The following is a 22696-nucleotide window of genomic DNA, read 5'->3' as shown; positions in this document are numbered from 1 at the left end:
AGCAGGTTGAACTTTAGAGGAAGAGGGAAACTCAGGTATTTCTTATGCATAATGAGCGAAAACTTCGTTTCCCTCTTATTCATAAACTGATTTGCGTGTGAAAATTCTAATCCGAAAAGTTCTCTTTCGTCTGTTTTCTTTCTTTTCTCCTTTGCATAAATACAGTCTTACCGTACCAGTGTCCTATGCGAAAATTTTCGGCATGCCCTTAAACTTTCTAATTAGTGCATAGATTTTAATGTACAGTATATGATAAAATTTGTGTATAGCCTACTTGGTTGTTTTCTACTAAAAATTTTTGCGCAAAAAAAGAAAAAAAATTATAATCTAAATACCCTGAACTTCCGATTATCCATTCTAATTTAGTGCACGGGTTTACAAGGAAAATCCGAAAACACGTATATTCCAAATTAAGCCATCTAAATTATGGAAAAAAAAACTATTCAGATATGTAAGAGTGACTCCCAAGTTTCATAAGCTGAAATTTATATTTAGTCAATAAACGTTCAAAAATATCATGTAGAAATTTAGATTTTACATTTCTATGTACAATTCTTACATTTTTTTCCAAGTTTATTTTTTTTTTTTGGGACTAGTAGGATATTTTTAAAATCTGCTGTGTTTAGCGTAAAAGGGATTGGTTTTTTCTCGTGTATTCTATTAATAAATATATATAAAATATCGTTTGTAAACTGAAGTCAACTCCCGTGGATATTTAAGACCATTTCTTGGAAAGTCAGCTGATCTCAAAAGCCTACAACTTGTACACTGATGGCGTGTATACAACTTCCCATTCGTTACGGTATTAATGGGAAAAATGGATAAACTAATTAGACCTTGCACGGATAATCGGGAGTTCGGTTTATGTTATTAACTTGCAGAACATTGTACTTTTTTACGCGGTCTGTGAGTCTACAAGTTCGATCGTGCCTGGAGCTTGCTGTTCCCCGATTGCATGATATGTATTTGCATATCTGATAGAATTTACTTTCAAGATGACCAATTTTGAGAAATTAAAAATAATCACATAAAGAACATTTATAAAGAAATAGCATGCGCATGAGAGAATTTCGTGTTTACATTGGGTGCACGAATATATTATGTGATCTACTGTGAAATAGGTATAGGTCTATATCAACGGTGGGCAACCCCCGGCCCGCGGGCCAGCTACGGCCCGCGAAAAGTTTCTATCCGGCCCGCGAGATGTTTAAAAGAAATTATAAATAAATATTTTTCGATGTAATTCGTCTAGTTTAAATTGAATATTATTTTCTGAAGTGTTGTGGCAGCAATGACAGGAAAAAATAAGCGAGTAATTTCCTTATTCAAACAAAAAATGGGAGAACAGAATTTTTCTAAATTATTTATATCTCATCGCATCATCCATCAAGAAAATCTATGTGCAAAAGCTATGCAATTAGAAAATGTAATGTCTGTCGTATCCAACTACATAGTGCTGTTTTTATTGTGTTTAAAGNCAGCTCGCATTCTCCCTCCGAGAACCACCCAGGAGTTGAAAAGTGCATTCTTGCAGGAATAGGACAGACTGCCACTCAAATAAACTTTAATATAATAATAATAATAATAACTTTATTATTAAATATTCTAAATTAGTCTTTTATAAATTAAGATTATGATTTCTACGTTTAAACATTTAAAAATTAGAAGTAGAAACACTGGCCAAAATTCAGTTTATCGATTTATCAGAATAATAAATCAACGAAGTCATAGATATCTCACAATATATTAGAAACAAATAAAATAAATAACATTACAAGCGAGAACAATAGCGGAAAACTCAGAAATTTTTTTAATTTTAAAAAGTTTTAATATATTTTAAATTCGATTTGTACACTTGTTTAGTATCTCTAGCGGTCAAAACAACACAGCTTATGGTAATACTGTAATCAATTATTACGTAATGTACGAGTATAATAAAAATTCCAATAAAATAATAAATAATGTTTTATTATTAGAACAAAGCATTCACTCATTTTGAAATTAGATTATACATAATTTATCAGGGTTTAAATATATTTAAATTTTAACGAAAAGGATTATCATTAGGGGCGTTTATTTGTCAAGCAGTTAAGTAAGTAAACCGATGACGTACTTCGAACTACGTCATTGACTTGCTTACTTACCTTCTTGACAAGGAAACGCGCCCTCTACATTAATTATGCTATACTGTATTTAATTATTATAATACTATAATTAAATAATTTATTAATTTAAAATAAAACCAATAATTGTTTTGAAATCAGACAAAAAAAATCTAGAATTTTTTAATTTAATAGTATTATTACAACCGCCGATAAGTATTTCAAATTTATTTTTCTAACTGGTAGGCGATTTATTATTACGTTATATTACAACAACCGAATTTATATTTAACGTCGACGATTAGCTTATAATGCCCTCTGTTGACAAACTAATACGCAAACGGAAAACAAGCATATTACTGAAATATATAAGTACTGTACAGTAATTTATAACTAATGGTAGCTTTTGGATTCGAGATTTATAGATTTTTCTGCCTCGATCTCGTTAAAATTCATTCCCGAAATCCAATGCAACCGGTCACGTGGTATCAATTTCTCCAATCAATAGTCTTGAGAGTTATCCGGAATAAACGACAAGTGATGAAGAGTATAGCGGTAGTAAACTAATAGACAATATTTGGATAAATTCCCAAATATGTATAATTGATATTATATTAAAAAGTCACGTAAGTTCTCATTGTTGTCATTGCTTATAATAGATTACATACATAAAATATTTTATAATCACTAAGCAAAGCCTTGCAAGTATAGATTATTATATTACAAACCAATAAAATGTGCCATTGTTTTTCCTTAATTTAAAAATGTGTAATGTTCTTAATAGCAGCTGTTTTTGTTAATTTTATATTGTTTGATATGTAATAATCAATTTTAAATTTTCATTTTGCTTTCAGATATGTGTACTTGATATATGTTTTTGTTTTACATGGGTGATATAATTGTTTTTTGTTTTAAATACATGATATAATAATAGTTGTTGGCACAAAATTTATTCATTTTTTAATATATAACTTAAATTTTCATGAATCAATTGTTTATGGTAAGGTATTGCTTGTATACTTTTTGTTAAGGTTGTTAAATTCTTTATACACTTGGATTGATTAATGATTTTTGTAATATAATAATTGGATATTTATTTATTTATTTATTTAGAAATTTTATTTTAGATTCATAAGCAAAAATGTTCGATCCGAGAACAAAAAAATGAGATGTAAACAGAGACGGAACGACAGTATCACTTGAAATTAAATGAAAAACGATTATTTGTTTTGTTTTTAATTTATTTATCAGTTATATATAGAAGAATTGGTCATTTGATGTGACATTAAGTTTTCCAAGTAAATAATGTTGTAATCTTTCAAGGCTGAAAGTGGATGAAAAAATAGCTTTTCGATTTCCAAGGCTAATTTTAATTACAAATAATATACTTTAATCGTTTATTATAACTTTGGATTAAAGTGTCATATTATTGAATTTTAAAAGGCTTTCTAGTTTGAGCATAGTTTTATATATATTTATTTATTTGTGGTTTTAGGCCCTTTATTGCTCAGAGAGCACAAAAAGGCCAGAGAGTAGTTTTAAGGACAATCAATATAACATATTTTTGAAGAGTACTTAAGTAATATAGTACTTGTATAATTAATTTTACAGATTAAAAATAATAGTAATTCAAAAATTATGTTTTTTTATAACTAAAAATGATGACACTGTTTTAAGCACATACTATCATTACTTTGATGCAATGTTTGAAACGAGAAACACAACTATTCGTAATGTGTGCTGACACTAATAATAAATATATACGTATTGTAACGTATATACGTTATATACGTTACAATAATCTATATTTTAGATAAGATTGAATATTTATTTCTCCAATGTTTATATAATGCGCAAGATTTAAACGCATTTATAATAAGCAAATCTTGTTCAAACATTGTTTCAAAAGTACACATTATAATACTGTATATGTAATATGTTAAACAGAGTGCATAATAATCACAATATAAAATTTGGTATGTTTATTTTAAATATTTTAATTTTGTTGAAAATTACATAAAATACATAATTCAATAAAACAAGAATTTAAAAAATCTATTCAATGCAATTATACAATTAATTCGAATTAACAATTCTTCTATTCAGTAATGGAATAAGCAATACGCTTAAACACGATTTCATAATCACATGTTACATCAATTCATGCGCTGTTTCTGTCTTCTTTAGAAGAATAAATAAATATTATTAACAGCCGGTTCTCTAAATTTGAAATTTAAAATCATTTTCATAATTTTAAAACGTCGACCGAAACTAAATATTTTAAGATAAACATTAGAATTAATTAATTAACAGTATTTGAACACAATTACGGTAGCTTTTCAATCTATAAAAACCCAGCGACGAGTTGCTTAACTTTCCCGGAAACATTTAAAACTGCGTGTATGGCTCCATCTGTTATGATATTTATGTAAAATAGAGGAAGCAGATATTCGAATGTGCGATAAAATCTGTGATATTTTTCTTTATTGATAAGTGAACGATACTTTAATTTAAATATTTTGAATAACGGAAGTATGTATTTCAGAACATCCATTGTTTTCATAATTGAAAGAACAAAATAAATGTCGTGTCGTCAACGTCAATAACAACAATAATAAATGTTAGATAAAATATCTGTCTGAAATAATTATTTAAAATTGATATTTTAAGCTAAAATTATGGAAAATACCTGGCCAACAACCGGATAAGTGGAATTTTCCGGATTTTCTTCATGTTAGTAACGCCTAAATAGTGGCCAGTTTCTTATAAAACACCTCACGGGAGGTATCCTCCCTTTGGCAGATTGATCGTGTGTCGCGTTTATTTAATGGAATAAAAACGAATTTTTATTCGTTTTTATTCCATTTTATACTCGGTGTGATTCCAAGAGGAGGTAAAGAAAATGTAGTAAATAATTAATTACGTTTCTTTTTTTTCACTAGAAATTTTTGTGGGAGCTTGGGGGCCGTCGAAAATTGAATTATGGGAGTTTATACACACATGTGTATAAACCTGTTACCAGGTGTGTGTTGTCGGACACACCTCCGATTTCGACAAGGAAAAAAAAAAAAAAAACAGTTAAGGCGTGAAGGTAAGAGTCACTCCAAAGTACAAGAATGAGTCTCTCAGGAGGATGAATGCAAAGTCAAGTAAACTAATTTAAGAATAAAAGAGAAAATTTATTATGGAAAAACGGAACATAACATTTGAACTTAGTTTAAATTAATAGTAAGTACAAAATCTGTTTTAGGAAGTTAAACTATTTCTATTTGTAAAACGGGAGTATCAGAACTTCGTGACTTACAACATACAAGGAAAAGAGTTGTCTTTTCTAGGAGTTGACTTTATTTCTGGATTTTGTGTTGATTTTCTTCTTTTCCCTCACTTTCTCTCCCTTTCTTATTGACCTTTTTGTCTTCTTTCTCCTTCACTCAGTCCCTTTACTAAATCTCTGATTTTCGTCATTCCCTTTTATTTTATTCTTCTTTTTGACCAATCACGATTTTGTTCCGGAGGAAGTTGAGGTAATTTGCGATAAGCATGATTGATCATCAAGTAGTCGTCCTTCTCTTTTGTCTATTAAGAATTATTTGCGTCCACGTGACATGGATAGAGTAGCGTCTGTCATCTAACACCATTGAAAAAGGGGGAACGACTGTCACCCCCCTTCGTCTTTTCCTTCGCATGTTGTGAGATTTATAACAATTAATGGATAATTTTCTTATTTTAATTCGTTTCTCTGAATTATTTTTAATCGATATTGCTAGAAATTTAGAAAGGGGAATCCCTAAAATCGGAAAAATAGACGAAATTCCTTTACAACGTTGGTTGATAAACATAAACAATGCCGGTGTCTCATTCACACACGCATCTTCGAGATGTGGGTGCAAAGGGCGTCTTGTCTGATAGCTAACAATTGTTCGTTGCACAACCAGACAAAACAAAAAAGGGATATAAAATACATATAGGCCTATAGTTTAAAATACAATAAATTGATCAGCCAGTGGCGTGTCATCCTACAGGCAGAAAGAATAATTGCCAGGGGCCCCCAACAGAGTCTCCAAATAAATATATTATAGAAAAATATTTTCTCTCAAAATTTCCCGGAAGAAAAATGTCTGAAGTTATGGGGCAACCTAATTTGCCTGGTCGCCCACGAAGCTCTAACGAACCGCTCACATCGGCTCCATTCTTATTCTAGGAAAATTCTATTAATAGATGTGAATAATGTTATAATTTATGATATCCTAAAAGTGTTCTCCTACTATATAAAAGGTCCAAGAATTACAGTCAAAATTAACTCTAAAAAATATAATTATTTTTTGTAATAATAGATTGATTTCTTTAAATTATATTTTTCACTTTAAACTCATACACAGATATTTTATATTCTTTTCAGAACAATTTGTCATCCATTTATAATTTTTTTTTTATTTGATAAACGTGCATATGAGACTATAAAACTTCGTACACTTGCACAACACGTGTTGAATATTATTAACCAATTCAATTAACTTTCACATCTTGTATATATTTATTTTTTATATTAACACTTGGCACACGTTATCCCATAATTTCTTGTCATAAAATAGTAACTACAGTAGAAGTATTCGACATTAAATGAACGAAAATTTATCTCATATCTGTAATATAATTAAAATTTTATATAGTCTACTGTATACTGTATATAACTGTATCTATATATAACTTATTTATTTATTTTACTATATATTTATTTATTTTGAATTATTTATTTATGAATTAGAATTAGAATAAACATCTATAAATTAAAATTAGCATTTTTACTATTATTTCAGCTCGATATTAATCTTTGACTAGAAATAAATTGGTGTTTAATTTAAAATTAAGAGAATGTTCACATTTTGTCGATATTAACAAAAAGTAATGAGCCGAAAATACAAATTATGCCACCGAATAAGAATGCAAAGTTTTAATGTTGAATACGTAAGTTTACACGTGTGTGGGCAGAACTTTGACAGCGAAGGCACGAAAAGTACACGTGGCTTTGTCCGCGATTAGTTTGCTCGTATTCCTCGGCGACATTTGCTGTTTTTCTTGCAAGAATTGGTTCAATTTCATAAACAATCAGGTAAAATAAGTAGCCACGAACATCTTGATGACGGAATGATGTGGAGAATCGTGGGTTGATTGGAGGCGGGGCAATCACAAGTGCAGGTTGATAAAAAGCTCAATGTAACACCCAGAGTTGTTTACAATTTATGGAAACAGTTTAAGGACACTAGATCGATGTCGAGAAGACCTGGGCAAAGTCGTCCAAGAACCACGACGGCCAATGGAGATCGTTATTTGTCACTTTCAGCGAGGCGCCACAGGACTACAGCTTCACAACTATCTCGTGAGCTGCATGCCACCACTGGACCCAGACTTTCAAGGGTAACTGTTTCCTGGAGGTTTCATGAGAGAGGTTTTTTTTGCCAGAAAACCCGCTGTTTGCATCCCGCTCACTTCAGCACACAAAAGAACCTTTTCAGCATGGTGCAGACAACGGCAGTCTTGGACCAGACTTCAGTGGGGTACCGTTCTCTTCACAGACAAACCGCAATTCAGCCTGGATACGGATTCTCAACTCACCTTCATCTGTAGAGAACCTGGGACCCGATTTCTTCCCTTCAAAATCGAGAAGAGATCGCTATAGCAGCGGAGGTATCATGATCTGGGCAGGCATCATGTTGGACGGCCACACACCCTTCCATGTGTTTGACGGAGTATCCCTGACTACTGAAAGGTATAGGAATAAAATCCTACAGCCAGAGCCGGCCCTACCATAGGGCGAACGGAACAGTCGCTCCAGGCACGAAGTCCTAGGGGCGCCTCAGTGGTAAAGAAAATTAAAGGGTATAAATTAGGGGCAACCAAGGGGGCGCCATAATAGGATCTCGCTCCATCCTAAAACTTGCTTCGGGCCGGCACTGCCTACAGCCTTATGTTCGAGTTTTCAGGGGCGCAGTTGGCTCTCGGATCATTTTTTTTTTGGATGGCAACTTCGTCCACATAGGGCTCACCTGTCGACGATTATCTTGAAAGTGAGACATTCGCCGGATGGATTGCCCAGCCAGATTTCCAGACCTAAACCCTATTAAACGTCTGAGACGCTCTTGGGAGGGCAATTGCAGCTCGCATTCTCCCTCCGAGAACCACCCAGGAGTTGAAAAGTGCATTCTTGCAGGAATAGGACAGACTGCCACTCAAATAAACTTTAATATAATAATAATAATAATAACTTTATTATTAAATATTCTAAATTAGTCTTTTATAAATTAAGATTATGATTTCTACGTTTAAACATTTAAAAATTAGAAGTAGAAACACTGGCCAAAATTCAGTTTATCGATTTATCAGAATAATAAATCAACGAAGTCATAGATATCTCACAATATATTAGAAACAAATAAAATAAATAACATTACAAGCGAGAACAATAGCGGAAAACTCAGAAATTTTTTTAATTTTAAAAAGTTTTAATATATTTTAAATTCGATTTGTACACTTGTTTAGTATCTCTAGCGGTCAAAACAACACAGCTTATGGTAATACTGTAATCAATTATTACGTAATGTACGAGTATAATAAAAATTCCAATAAAATAATAAATAATGTTTTATTATTAGAACAAAGCATTCACTCATTTTGAAATTAGATTATACATAATTTATCAGGGTTTAAATATATTTAAATTTTAACGAAAAGGATTATCATTAGGGGCGTTTATTTGTCAAGCAGTTAAGTAAGTAAACCGATGACGTACTTCGAACTACGTCATTGACTTGCTTACTTACCTTCTTGACAAGGAAACGCGCCCTCTACATTAATTATGCTATACTGTATTTAATTATTATAATACTATAATTAAATAATTTATTAATTTAAAATAAAACCAATAATTGTTTTGAAATCAGACAAAAAAAATCTAGAATTTTTTAATTTAATAGTATTATTACAACCGCCGATAAGTATTTCAAATTTATTTTTCTAACTGGTAGGCGATTTATTATTACGTTATATTACAACAACCGAATTTATATTTAACGTCGACGATTAGCTTATAATGCCCTCTGTTGACAAACTAATACGCAAACGGAAAACAAGCATATTACTGAAATATATAAGTACTGTACAGTAATTTATAACTAATGGTAGCTTTTGGATTCGAGATTTATAGATTTTTCTGCCTCGATCTCGTTAAAATTCATTCCCGAAATCCAATGCAACCGGTCACGTGGTATCAATTTCTCCAATCAATAGTCTTGAGAGTTATCCGGAATAAACGACAAGTGATGAAGAGTATAGCGGTAGTAAACTAATAGACAATATTTGGATAAATTCCCAAATATGTATAATTGATATTATATTAAAAAGTCACGTAAGTTCTCATTGTTGTCATTGCTTATAATAGATTACATACATAAAATATTTTATAATCACTAAGCAAAGCCTTGCAAGTATAGATTATTATATTACAAACCAATAAAATGTGCCATTGTTTTTCCTTAATTTAAAAATGTGTAATGTTCTTAATAGCAGCTGTTTTTGTTAATTTTATATTGTTTGATATGTAATAATCAATTTTAAATTTTCATTTTGCTTTCAGATATGTGTACTTGATATATGTTTTTGTTTTACATGGGTGATATAATTGTTTTTTGTTTTAAATACATGATATAATAATAGTTGTTGGCACAAAATTTATTCATTTTTTAATATATAACTTAAATTTTCATAAATCAATTGTTTATGGTAAGGTATTGCTTGTATACTTTTTGTTAAGGTTGTTAAATTCTTTATACACTTGGATTGATTAATGATTTTTGTAATATAATAATTGGATATTTATTTATTTATTTATTTAGAAATTTTATTTTAGATTCATAAGCAAAAATGTTCGATCCGAGAACAAAAAAATGAGATGTAAACAGAGACGGAACGACAGTATCACTTGAAATTAAATGAAAAACGATTATTTGTTTTGTTTTTAATTTATTTATCAGTTATATATAGAAGAATTGGTCATTTGATGTGACATTAAGTTTTCCAAGTAAATAATGTTGTAATCTTTCAAGGCTGAAAGTGGATGAAAAAATAGCTTTTCGATTTCCAAGGCTAATTTTAATTACAAATAATATACTTTAATCGTTTATTATAACTTTGGATTAAAGTGTCATATTATTGAATTTTAAAAGGCTATCTAGTTTGAGCATAGTTTTATATATATTTATTTATTTGTGGTTTTAGGCCCTTTATTGCTCAGAGAGCACAAAAAGGCCAGAGAGTAGTTTTAAGGACAATCAATATAACATATTTTTGAAGAGTACTTAAGTAATATAGTACTTGTATAATTAATTTTACAGATTAAAAATAATAGTAATTCAAAAATTATGTTTTTTTATAACTAAAAATGATGACACTGTTTTAAGCACATACTATCATTACTTTGATGCAATGTTTGAAACGAGAAACACAACTATTCGTAATGTGTGCTGACACTAATAATTTTGCTTGCTTGCATTAGTACAGGGTGTCTCAGAATAAATTTACAATTTAAAACAAATAAAACTCCTGTAACATTTGTCCAACATAGCCATGTTTAAAATGAGGAAAAAAAAAATCAAAAACTGGATGTATTTACCAAAACTAATAACAAAAAATATTAAATCCAGTAAAAATAGAATGCTTATTAATGGAATGAACATTTTTGACTATGTACAACAATCATCTTCATGTTTTAGAATGGAATGTAATAAATAGAACAGGAAGCACATTTGAAAATTACAGATTTATATAGGATATTTATATATCACATGTGCAGGAGCATATATATATCAAATAAATCATAGAAAATAGGAATAAATAATTAACAAGAAAAATGTTAAATACAAAATAAAATAATTAAATACAGTGATTATGTACAAATATTGTTAATAAAAACATAAATATAGCAAAATGGTGATAAACAAAACTATAAAACTTCAAATGTGGCACCATTACAGAATATTTAAAGTTAATTGTGGTTCTTACTAGCCATTTAAGTTTCAAGCCTTTCCAAATATTTAAGTTGTGTCATAGACTAAGCATGATATAGTAGGCATGCTCTGGCTAATCTATACTAATATTATAAAGAGGTAAAGTTTGTAAGTTTGGATGTAGGAGGTAATCTCTGAAACTACTCATCCAATTTCAAAAATTCTTTCACCAATATTTAGAATGGACCTAGGCTGTATATTATTCCATTAAACATTCATATAAATTAAAAGTTATCATCTAGGATTAAGGCTTTTATGTCCAACAGATGGCGCTAACTCCACGAGTACTACAACCTGAGTTTGCTTTTCTGTGAGGATGAACTAAAGCAGGTCATCTATCTGTCTAAATAAAAATGTAATGTTTGTTTGTTCCTACTGATTTCTTTGAAATTTTGACACAATGTTGCATTCGAATATGCACTTGTTTTTATATAATATACATGTCAAAATTCCCCCCACGGGGGAGATGGACAAAATTAAGTCTTACCGTGAAGAACTCTGCTTCTATTTATACTATTTTAGATGCAGTTTTTGCATTTTTGATTGTGTTTTAATAGGGTACATCAACAGAAAATACACTAAAAAGGGATTTTTTGATATCCCCCTGCAGGGGAGAGGGAGAGGATTAAGGCTTACTGTGAAGAACTTGGCTTATATTATACTATTTTAGATACAGTTTTTTTGCATTTTAATAGGGTATGTCAAGAGAATATACACTAAGAAGGGATTTTTCGAAAAATTTTCCCATGGGAAAAGTGTTATACATTTATAATAGATACATTTTGAGCCACAACAACGTGTGGTGGGGTCTGCTAGTTATGTTCTATTCTAAAATGTGTAGATTGCCATTGTACATTATCAAAAACATTCATTCCATTAATAAACATTTTATTTTTACTGGATTTAAGGTTTTTTGGTATTAATTTTAGTAATACAGCCAAACAATATAGAAAGCTTGTTATTCAGCTTTGTTGTATCACAAATAAAACTCCAAATATAATTATTTAAAAAAATTTTTTATTAATGAAACATACTTGTCAACCTTTAGTGTGGGGAATAGCTGGGATGTTGGTAGAAAAACACTGATTTTTGAATAAAAATGCTGACAGCATAAAAAGCGAAAAAATTCTTTATTGACATTGATATTGCACAAGGCTTTTATTAAATACCTTTAATAAACAAAATTTAATTTATCTCTGCATATGATATTTTATAAAGCTATTGACATAAACACTGTCAAGAGTATGGTTTAGGAATGATGCTTGAATTTAAAGATTGAGCATTTTTCACAGCTTCGAGAATTTTTTCTTTGCCTTTTATAATTGTTCTGACCGACAATTCCGGTAGATCAAACTTCTTTGCCAGTTCACAAATTTTCATTTTTGTATCAAAGTCTTTATTAATGGATACGTTTGTAAAGTCAAACGAGTTAAATGCGTTAGTAACGAATCGTTCGAAAAGTCTAACAAAATAGGAATAACAATGACTTCATTCTCGCTTAACTCATTCGACTTTACGAATGTACCCAATGTTAACTTTACATTCCAAAGATAAAGTTTTTCTTTTCTTGTTTGATGCAGAAGAATTAGTTCTACATCATTTGGATGACATAGTAGAGTCTCTCAAGTCTCCGTAGATATAACAAACACAGAAATAAATAACACAAAATAAATTGTAGCTATGTGTGGATTCTGCATGACACATCCGAACATGTAAGCTGAACAATAGTGTGGGGGGAGTGAGTAATCAAGGGTTGTGTGGCGCTCAAACAAAAGACGAATCGACGAGATTTGAAAATCGTGTAACTCCGGGTTCGCGTAAGTCAGGGTATTACTGTACTCTTTTAACATCACAATTTTAAAAAAGTCAAGTATTTTACAGGACACATCGTACAGCTATGTGTAGATCTTGATCTGTCAGGAGTCTTGATATTGTTGCATGATGAGTGCTTCATGCTATATACATTTGTGTTATGGTTTGCTTTGTTAGTATTAGTGTACTCATGACAGTTGCTATCAATCAGTTTATTGACTTTCACTGCAGTTATTAAGGACAATGATTTTTCTGGTTATGATTTATTTCTTATCTCTGTCTTACTTTTTCTTATCATATAGAGTATCTTTTTCATTTGCTACACTGCAATTCATGGAAAGCCCTGCAATGCTGTGTTGCAAAACTATCATCAGCTTATTTTACTATTTTATGTAGATTACAAATTTTTGTAAAATTCACAAATCTCAAAGAACCGTCTGGCTTCTTTTCTTGAGAAAGTTTATATTGTATGGTCTGTATATTCTTAATTGATGATTCAGATGTGTCTTCTTTTTGGATGGAGAAACTAGTGCTGCTCAATAATTTAGTCTAACTGTAAAAGTAACTCATTTCCTTCTGATGATGATTTGTCCATAATTGATTTAACTGCCAACATAATAACACTAACATTGCCAGACTTGAAGATGCAATTTATTATTTCTGCTATTTAAAATTATATTTGAGCTAAAATTTTCATGCCTATACCAACATGCATATATAAAAATATCAATCTTTGTTCTTTCTCAATTGAATGAGTCTGATAACATTATTCTGGTTCACTTCAATCATTTGTAATAAAATACATACAATATTGTCAATATACCATATTTACTCATATATAAGATGAGGTTTTTATTCATTTTTCACTGCTTCAATAACCTAGGTCAGGGGTGGCAAACCTATGGCACGAGTGCCCAAAGTGGCACATAAGGAGAAATCATATGGCACGTAAGAGTACAATTTTGATTTATCATTTGTCTTTTTCAGTCATTGTTTCATTTATTCTAATTAAAGCATTTACGTTTAATTTATTTAAATATCGTTATTTGAAGTTTAAAACTTTGGCACGCATAAACATCTTTAAAGCTAAGTATGCTTACAGTATGGCATGCGGTCTCAAAAAGGTTCGTCACCCCTACCTAGGTTGTCCTATATGCATGAGCAAAAAATTCATTTTGTTTTTGCAATAATTTTTGTAAACTGTGTATTCACATTATTTACCGGATTCTTATCTTCTGGTGTTTAAAAACAAAAGTACTTTGTCTGGGTTGTTTGAATCGTTCTTGTGTATTATCAGAAGTAAAGATGAATAGCAATAGGTATAGCAAAGCTTTTGAATTGAATTCCAAAATTACACGGGAGCCCAATATAAGTTTTAATTCATTAATTCATTCCTACATAAAAACAGATGATTATTTGGAAATCAGAATTTAGAGAAACTCATAAGTGTAATCTACGAAGAGTGAATTTGACTGTTAAGAATTTGCAAAAATGGTTTCCAATAATTGTCTAGCTTTACATGAACAAATTATGTTGTTAATTTTACAAGATTTATACTTGAAGTGTAAAATGCCAGTAATTTTTGCGGGACAATGTGTGCATTTACGTGCATTTGATATTTTATTTGTGATTAAATGAAATAAAATTAGAATTGTATTAATAAATACAATTTTCTTTATTTTGATCTTTAAAGTCATACCTCGTCCAATATGTGAGATTGTCTTATATCCGAGTAAATACAGTATACTATATATTTGTATTTAGCTCATTAAATGAAGTGTATATGTGATAATATCAAATTCTTTAAAAATGCTGACAAAAGGGAAAAGTGACCTATCTGCTGACAGCATACAAAATGCTGCTGGTCAGAGCCAAATACTGATGATTGGCAAGTATAAATGAAATATTGTAGTAAAGATATGCAAATTTCTTGTTTAAAAAATTATGTCATCAAGATGATGTCTGTCTTGTCCCACAAGAAGTAATCAGTAGAGTTAAGGTCAGGTGACATTACAGGCCAAGGTTTATTGCTGAACTTTGAGATAACTTTACCTGGAAAAAATTCTCCAACATTGCTCATTCAGGCTCTTGAAGGAAAAAATGGCTCCTGGAAAAAATTCTCCAACATTGCTCATTCAGGCTCATTCATTACAAACAACATTAAGGCCCATCTCAAGTCACTGGCAGCAACATTCTATGAAGAGGGGATTGCAAAGCTTGTCCACAGATATGACAAATGCCTCAATCTTCACAGTGATTATGTCGAAAAGTAACCATGTTTGTACCTAACTTTTAGTAATAAATTCAGTTTATTATTTACACTTGTCTTTGTTTTATGGACCTTCGGAGGTTGAAAAAATCACCCTCATAAATTTATTCTGAGACACTTTGTAGAATATATTGTACATTATGTTTAAAATAGTCACTTACAATACTGACTTTGAATGACTACACACTCATGGTACTCAGCTTTTATCCTAACATATTGTTTATATAGTGCTCTTTTTATTAAAAAAAATTACTGTTGTTATGCATGTAAGATGACTGAACATACATACAGTCGACCCCCCTATAATTACGGTCCCTATAATTACGATTCCTATAAAACTACGAAAAAATTGCTACCGGTATCCGTAAAAAATAGTAAAAGTTCCCTATAAACACCTCAAACGTCATCGGGAAGCCGAACTACTTTCCCGCCGTCCGTAGCGCCACGCTACGGAGAGATTTCTATCGTCTGGACAGTATTATATAAATTATATATAAATTAGGTACTGTACATATAATTATATATTAATTATATATAAATTAGGTACTGTATATATAATTATATATTAACTTATTGTAACTTTGTTATAATTAAATATATAATTTCCGCCGTCTAGCGTGGCGCCACGCTACGGAGATTTTTACGCTAACTATCGTCTGTCAGTATGTAAATTAGGTACCGTAAGTCTAATACAGTACTGTAATTTTATACATTTCTTGTGAAAGAAACATTTCTTATTCAACGGCGATTAAAATTATTTATATTAATGATGTCTCCGAAGTTCTACGAAGTTTTCACAGAAAAATAAGTTGTTAGAAATCGGCCGCTCTTTGCTGAGCTGTTCCGCGACGAAAACAATGTTGAGCAATGGCAATGTCGAATGGTGACACTCGGTAAGTAATCCTACAATTTTTTGTTTATAGCGTAGTTTATACGGATTATTCCCAAAAAATATATACGTATTTTGGAAATGTTGAGTCGGATTAGTCTAGAATCGATTAATTTTATGGAAGAAAATCTTTCAAACAGCCGTAGTCCGTAAATTTGATACGTGTCGGGTTGTGATTGGAAGGATTCGTAAGAAATCGGATTCCTAGAGAATGGAACGTATCTCTATCTTATAGGGGGGTCGACTGTAATTGTTTTTACTGATAAACTGCAGTGTTACATAGCACTATCAATAAGTTTACTTTTTATTTTATGCTATTTGCTAGTAGGCCACACTGGGAGATAGCATAAAAACTATCAATAGTTTCTTAGTAAAAGCAATATAATTATATGAAAGAAAATCATATACAGTCAACCCCCATAACACGGTAGATATGTTCCGGTTTATATGAATCCATTTTCTATGAGTCCAGCCAATCACAGCCCGGCATGTATGCAGTTTACGGACTATGGCTGTTTGAAAGGTTTCTTCCATAAAATTAATTGATTCTAGACTAATTTGACTCAACATTTCCAAAATACATATAATTTTTTGGGAATAATCCATATAAACTATGCTATAAACAAAAAATTGTAGGATTACTTACCAAGCGTGCACCATTCGACGACGCCATTGCTTAAGCTTGTTTTTGTCGCGGAGTGCCGCTATGTGACGAAAACAAGCTTAAGCAATGACGAAAGTTTTCTGATAAGTTATTTTTCTGCGAAAATTCGCTGAACTTTGGAGACATCATTAATAGAAATAATTTTTATAGCCGTTGAATAAGAAATGTTTCTTTCACAAGAAATGTATAAAATTACAGTACTGTATTAGACTTACAGTACCTAATTTATATACTGTACAGACGATAGTAAACTCAACTTACCTGCCTAAACTCTCCATAGCATGCAAGTAGTTCGGCTGCTCATCCATTATTAGTCCAGATTCGACCAATTCTGTCACGACACGAGTCAGCGATGACGCTTTACCGAATTATATGAGTTTTTTTAGCGTGTTTGTATGAATACATTCATAATTTTTTCATCGTAATATAGGAATCCGAACTATAGGAACCCGTGTTATAGGGGGTTGACTGTATCTTTTAAATTAATTGGTGTGGAAATAAAAATTGAATGGAAGTTTGAATAGTGTGATTGCCAGTAGATTAAGTCCTGCTCTAGATCAATGTCTTCTTCCAGAATATTTTAAATTAATTTACTTGATTCTAACTATTAATTTTAATACAAGATGGTGATTTAATTGCTTATCTTTACCCAAATTACATAAAATTTATATATTTAATTAATTAACCAGGTTAGAACCCAATAATGAATCTGGATTTATCAGTTTATTACTAATACAGTGGAACCTTGGTATACGTCTGCTTTAGAATACGTCCAATTCGGAATACGTCCTGTTTGGACGAAAGAAATTTTGCTCGGTATACGACATAATTCAATTATAAGCGCCATCAATGAACAAGTAGCATTATCGGTGTACTAGACCAGACTAGACGTTCCCAGTGCAACAGTTTATAACTTTGTTAAATTTCTTCAGATTTTAATTTGTAAGTAACATTTTATTATTTTTAATAATCATGAATTGCAAAAGGGCAACAGAAAAATAAAAAAAATGACTAGAATCACAACAGAACTGAAAAAAAGAGATTGTTGAGAAATATGAAGGTGGCACGCATGTTTGAGATTTAACGAGATTTAACTGTTTCATTCCATATTCCGAGAATGACGATATCGACAATCGTGAAAAATAAAGACATTATTAAATTTGCTAACGTTGTGAAAGGGGTTAAATCAATTTCTAAACAGAGATCGAAGACATTAGATCATGTTGAGAAATTGCTTTTGCTTTGGATAACTGAAAAACAGTGTGCCGGCGACAGCGTATCGGAACAAATTATTTGCGAGAAAGTTAAAAGGATACATGCTGATCTCGTGAAAAATCAAGCAGGAACTAGCGAGGAAAGCGAGGTGTTTAAAGCCAGCCATTTTTTTACATGAGAACGGATTAATCATTTTTACATTACTTCTTATGGAAAAGGTTGGTTTGGTATACATCCTATTCGGTATAAGTCCAAACACCAGGAACGGATTAAGGTCGTATACCGAGGTTCCACTGTATATCTATTAGTAATTATATCAGCAATAATTGTTCATAAACATGTTCTGCATCCTATTTAATTCTTTGGAAATTGCACATCTTATTGTCTTCCTCATTTGTCTAAGATATTGATCTTGTGTTGATAATTTTTTGTGGTCTTGATGTTGTGGATGTTGTTTGTTATCTTTGTTGTTTTAAATTATTCTAGATTATAGAAGCAACTGAATGGGAATATGTTAATAATTGTGTATTTTTCTAAGCTTTGCTTTGTTTCAGTTATGTACTTAAATTCTCATTTATGTTATTATGTTGTCTTATTTTAATCAATATTTAATATATATTATTAATTATAATTAAAACATACCATATTTATTTGTTTTATATACATATAAACAATGTTGTCGTCATCTAAAACAAATTAGTGTAGAAATTTGCATATTTGAATGCATGATTGCAGTTTTTTCATTTTATGTATGATGTTTATAAACTAATATAATAAACTGTCAATAATTTGAAAGTTTATTTTACTGTTTTATTATGTTATCTTATATTTGTGTGATTAATGGATATTCAATAAATATTGTTAAATAAATCACACCACCAACATATGTATTAAGCCAGTATCTTGACTGTTGGTATTGTTCCTGCCTTTACTTGTTAAATGTTGTATTGCTTTTAAATTTTTATTACTTTACCTGATATCTCTAATAATTCAAACTTTGTTCCAGTCTTGGAATATGAATTAACATGTCTGTGGTTAAGTTAATAGTTATTTTGAATTGGAATATTTTGCATAGTTTAGTAAGAAACATGATAATCTTTTCATCTATTATGTTATTAGAGTACTTTCATTTATATTTTTCAAATATTACATTTGAAATTTAATTGAACATGAAAAATAATTTTAGACTTTATTTCTTGAGTGGTATATTGTGCTTAGTGTTGTGTTATAACTATAGATATACTTTGATTAATGCAATGAATTATCCCTCAATGCTATCATGTATATCAAAATTATGTTAATTAAATACAGTGGTATTTCAGTACTTGAATAAACCATCACGAGCCACTAGAAATTTTCAGTTAATAACAAATATTTTTATTTTTATTTTGTCATCTATAGAAACAGTATTCTATGATTAAAATGTGTAACTAATTTAAAAATAAAATGGAACTTTAGAGCCTCATATCTTTGTCAGATAAAATTATACTCAATCCAGTTTGTTTTTTTTTCACATATTAATATGTACACATGTTTTAATGCATATGAAACATAATCATTGTATCAGTAACTCACTAAAATTTGTTAAAGTTCATGATTTGTAATTCATTGATTTTTAACAATTTCTTACTGAATTTCTCTTTGTCAACAGCTTTTGGGCCTCATATGTTTTGAACTAAAGGATAAAAATCCTTTAGTTCAAAAATTTTCNATTAAATTTGCTAATGTTGCGAAAGGGGTTAAATCAATTTCTAAACAGAGATCGAAGACATTAGATCATGTTGAGAAATTGCTTTTGCTTTGGATAACTGAAAAACAGTGTGCCGGCGATAGCGTATCGGAAGAAATTATTTGCGAGAAAGTTAAAAGGATACATGCTGATCTCGTGAAAAATCAAGCAGGAACTAGCGAGGAAAGCGAGGTGTTTAAAGCCAGCCATTTTTTTACATGAGAACGGATTAATCATTTTTACATTACTTCTTATGGAAAAGGTTGGTTTGGTATACATCCTATTCGGTATAAGTCCAAACACCAGGAACGGATTAAGGTCGTATACCGAGGTTCCACTGTATATCTATTAGTAATTATATCAGCAATAATTGTTCATAAACATGTTCTGCATCCTATTTAATTCTTTGGAAATTGCACATCTTATTGTCTTCCTCATTTGTCTAAGATATTGATCTTGTGTTGATAATTTTTTGTGGTCTTGATGTTGTGGATGTTGTTTGTTATCTTTGTTGTTTTAAATTATTCTAGATTATAGAAGCAACTGAATGGGAATATGTTAATAATTGTGTATTTTTCTAAGCTTTGCTTTGTTTCAGTTATGTACTTAAATTCTCATTTATGTTATTATGTTGTCTTATTTTAATCAATATTTAATATATATTATTAATTATAATTAAAACATACCATATTTATTTGTTTTATATACATATAAACAATGTTGTCGTCATCTAAAACAAATTAGTGTAGAAATTTGCATATTTGAATGCATGATTGCAGTTTTTTCATTTTATGTATGATGTTTATAAACTAATATAATAAACTGTCAATAATTTGAAAGTTTATTTTACTGTTTTATTATGTTATCTTATATTTGTGTGATTAATGGATATTCAATAAATATTGTTAAATAAATCACACCACCAACATATGTATTAAGCCAGTATCTTGACTGTTGGTATTGTTCCTGCCTTTACTTGTTAAATGTTGTATTGCTTTTAAATTTTTATTACTTTACCTGATATCTCTAATAATTCAAACTTTGTTCCAGTCTTGGAATATGAATTAACATGTCTGTGGTTAAGTTAATAGTTATTTTGAATTGGAATATTTTGCATAGTTTAGTAAGAAACATGATAATCTTTTCATCTATTATGTTATTAGAGTACTTTCATTTATATTTTTCAAATATTACATTTGAAATTTAATTGAACATGAAAAATAATTTTAGACTTTATTTCTTGAGTAGTATATTGTGCTTAGTGTTGTGTTATAACTATAGATATACTTTGATTAATGCAATGAATTATCCCTCAATGCTATCATGTATATCAAAATTACGTTAATTAAATACAGTGGTATTTCAGTACTTGAATAAACCATCACGAGCCACTAGAAATTTTCAGTTAATAACAAATATTTTTATTTTTATTTTGTCATCTATAGAAACAGTATTCTATGATTAAAATGTGTAACTAATTTAAAAATAAAATGGAACTTTAGAGCCTCATATCTTTGTCAGATAAAATTATACTCAATCCAGTTTGTTTTTTTTTCACATATTAATATGTACACATGTTTTAATGCATATGAAACATAATCATTGTATCAGTAACTCACTAAAATTTGTTACAAGTTCATGATTTGTAATTCATTGATTTTTAACAATTTCTTACTGAATTTCTCTTTGTCAACAGCTTTTGGGCCTCATATGTTTTGAACTAAAGGATAAAAATCCTTTAGTTCAAAAATTTTCCGAACAGAACTTTCAAACCATATCTGACATGCCTGACATTTAGGAGTCTCCATCCTTTTACAAAACTTAAAAGTATACAGCATGCATGATATTCCTTTTTATCTGCAGACATTTCAATTTGATTTTATGCAAACAAAATGTGAAGTAAAGTTTTAAAATAATTTCTAAACAAAGAATACAATATCACATCAGCAATAATGTGTTAAATTTCACAACTATTGTAATTAAATTACAAATCTATATGGAAATTCCCCTCAGCATAAAAATAGCAAATTTTCCAACACCTTATTTACTGAGAAAAACATATCTTTGTTAAGAAAAGGTGGCTGTTTACTCATGCTTACTTAACATAATTAAAACTTCTGCTGCATATATAAAGGGATTGTCACAATTAACTTTGTTTGTTAAGCAAAACCGCATTAAGCGAGGGATACCTGTATTGAATTAACTGTAATTCAAGTTTCTAATAATCAAGCCTTTGCAAATCAGAACAAAGTTTATTATAAATATTTTTGCCATTTTAAAAAATCATTATCACATTCTTTTATATTAATCTACCATATATAAAGCAGTTCAAAATATCAAATTTTAAATATCAGATTTGAGATTTTTAAACTGTTTTATTAATTGTTGCAGTCAGCCAGTTTTTTATTTGGTTTTAGTTCAGTTTTTATTAAGCATAATTATGCTTCACTTTAAATCACAGAAGCTCAAAAAATTTTTAAAGCTACAAAATTTGGAACATAATTTGTTTAAAAATACAACCATCAATCCAATAGCCAAAATATTAATGAATGCCAAATGATCTGGCAGATAATCAGACAGGCAGCTTGTTTGGTATTCTGTAATTTGTTTATTTTTAATAACTAGGTAATTGAAACATATTGTTCTAAATAAAGGGGATTAATTGCTTTGCTACATTTGGTTGATTACGTGAAAATATGTGCATTATGTATGAATAGATAAGAAAAACAATAAATTTTCGTGTTTATAAGCTAGTTCCAGCTTTAAGATGTAATAATAATAAAAAATTGTTATTGATATAATGAACTTGTTTTTATGTAAGGATTTTTTGTACTTTGGTAATAATAATGAGCTGAAATAGAGTAATTAAAAATTTTTAAAATTAAAATTATTAGCTCTTTAAGATTTTTTTCACAACTAAAATTCTTGTTACATAATTTTAAAATCATTTTTAAATA

The 22696-nt window shown here is 29.8% G+C and overlaps 1 protein-coding gene across 1 annotated transcript in view; it reads left to right on the top strand.

The window, feature by feature from the left end:
* The first annotated feature begins 9411 nt into the window (after window positions 1-9411).
* The window catches only part of LOC111618585 (activating transcription factor 7-interacting protein 1-like), a 94453-nt gene continuing 81168 nt past the window's right edge, over window positions 9412-22696 (top strand). Inside the window, exon 1 of the mRNA XM_023360141.1 lies at window positions 9412-9504. The gene's annotated coding sequence lies outside the window, so the exon portion shown is untranslated. The remainder of the gene's footprint in view (window positions 9505-22696) is intronic.

This window comes from Centruroides sculpturatus, unplaced genomic scaffold, assembly GCF_000671375.1.
Source record: "Centruroides sculpturatus isolate CEXI.00-Female unplaced genomic scaffold, Cexi_2.0 scaffold42, whole genome shotgun sequence".
Classification (NCBI taxonomy): Eukaryota; Metazoa; Arthropoda; class Arachnida; order Scorpiones; family Buthidae; genus Centruroides; species Centruroides sculpturatus.
Note: the sequence above shows the minus strand (reverse complement) of the source record. Positions and strands in the feature narration are given on the sequence as shown.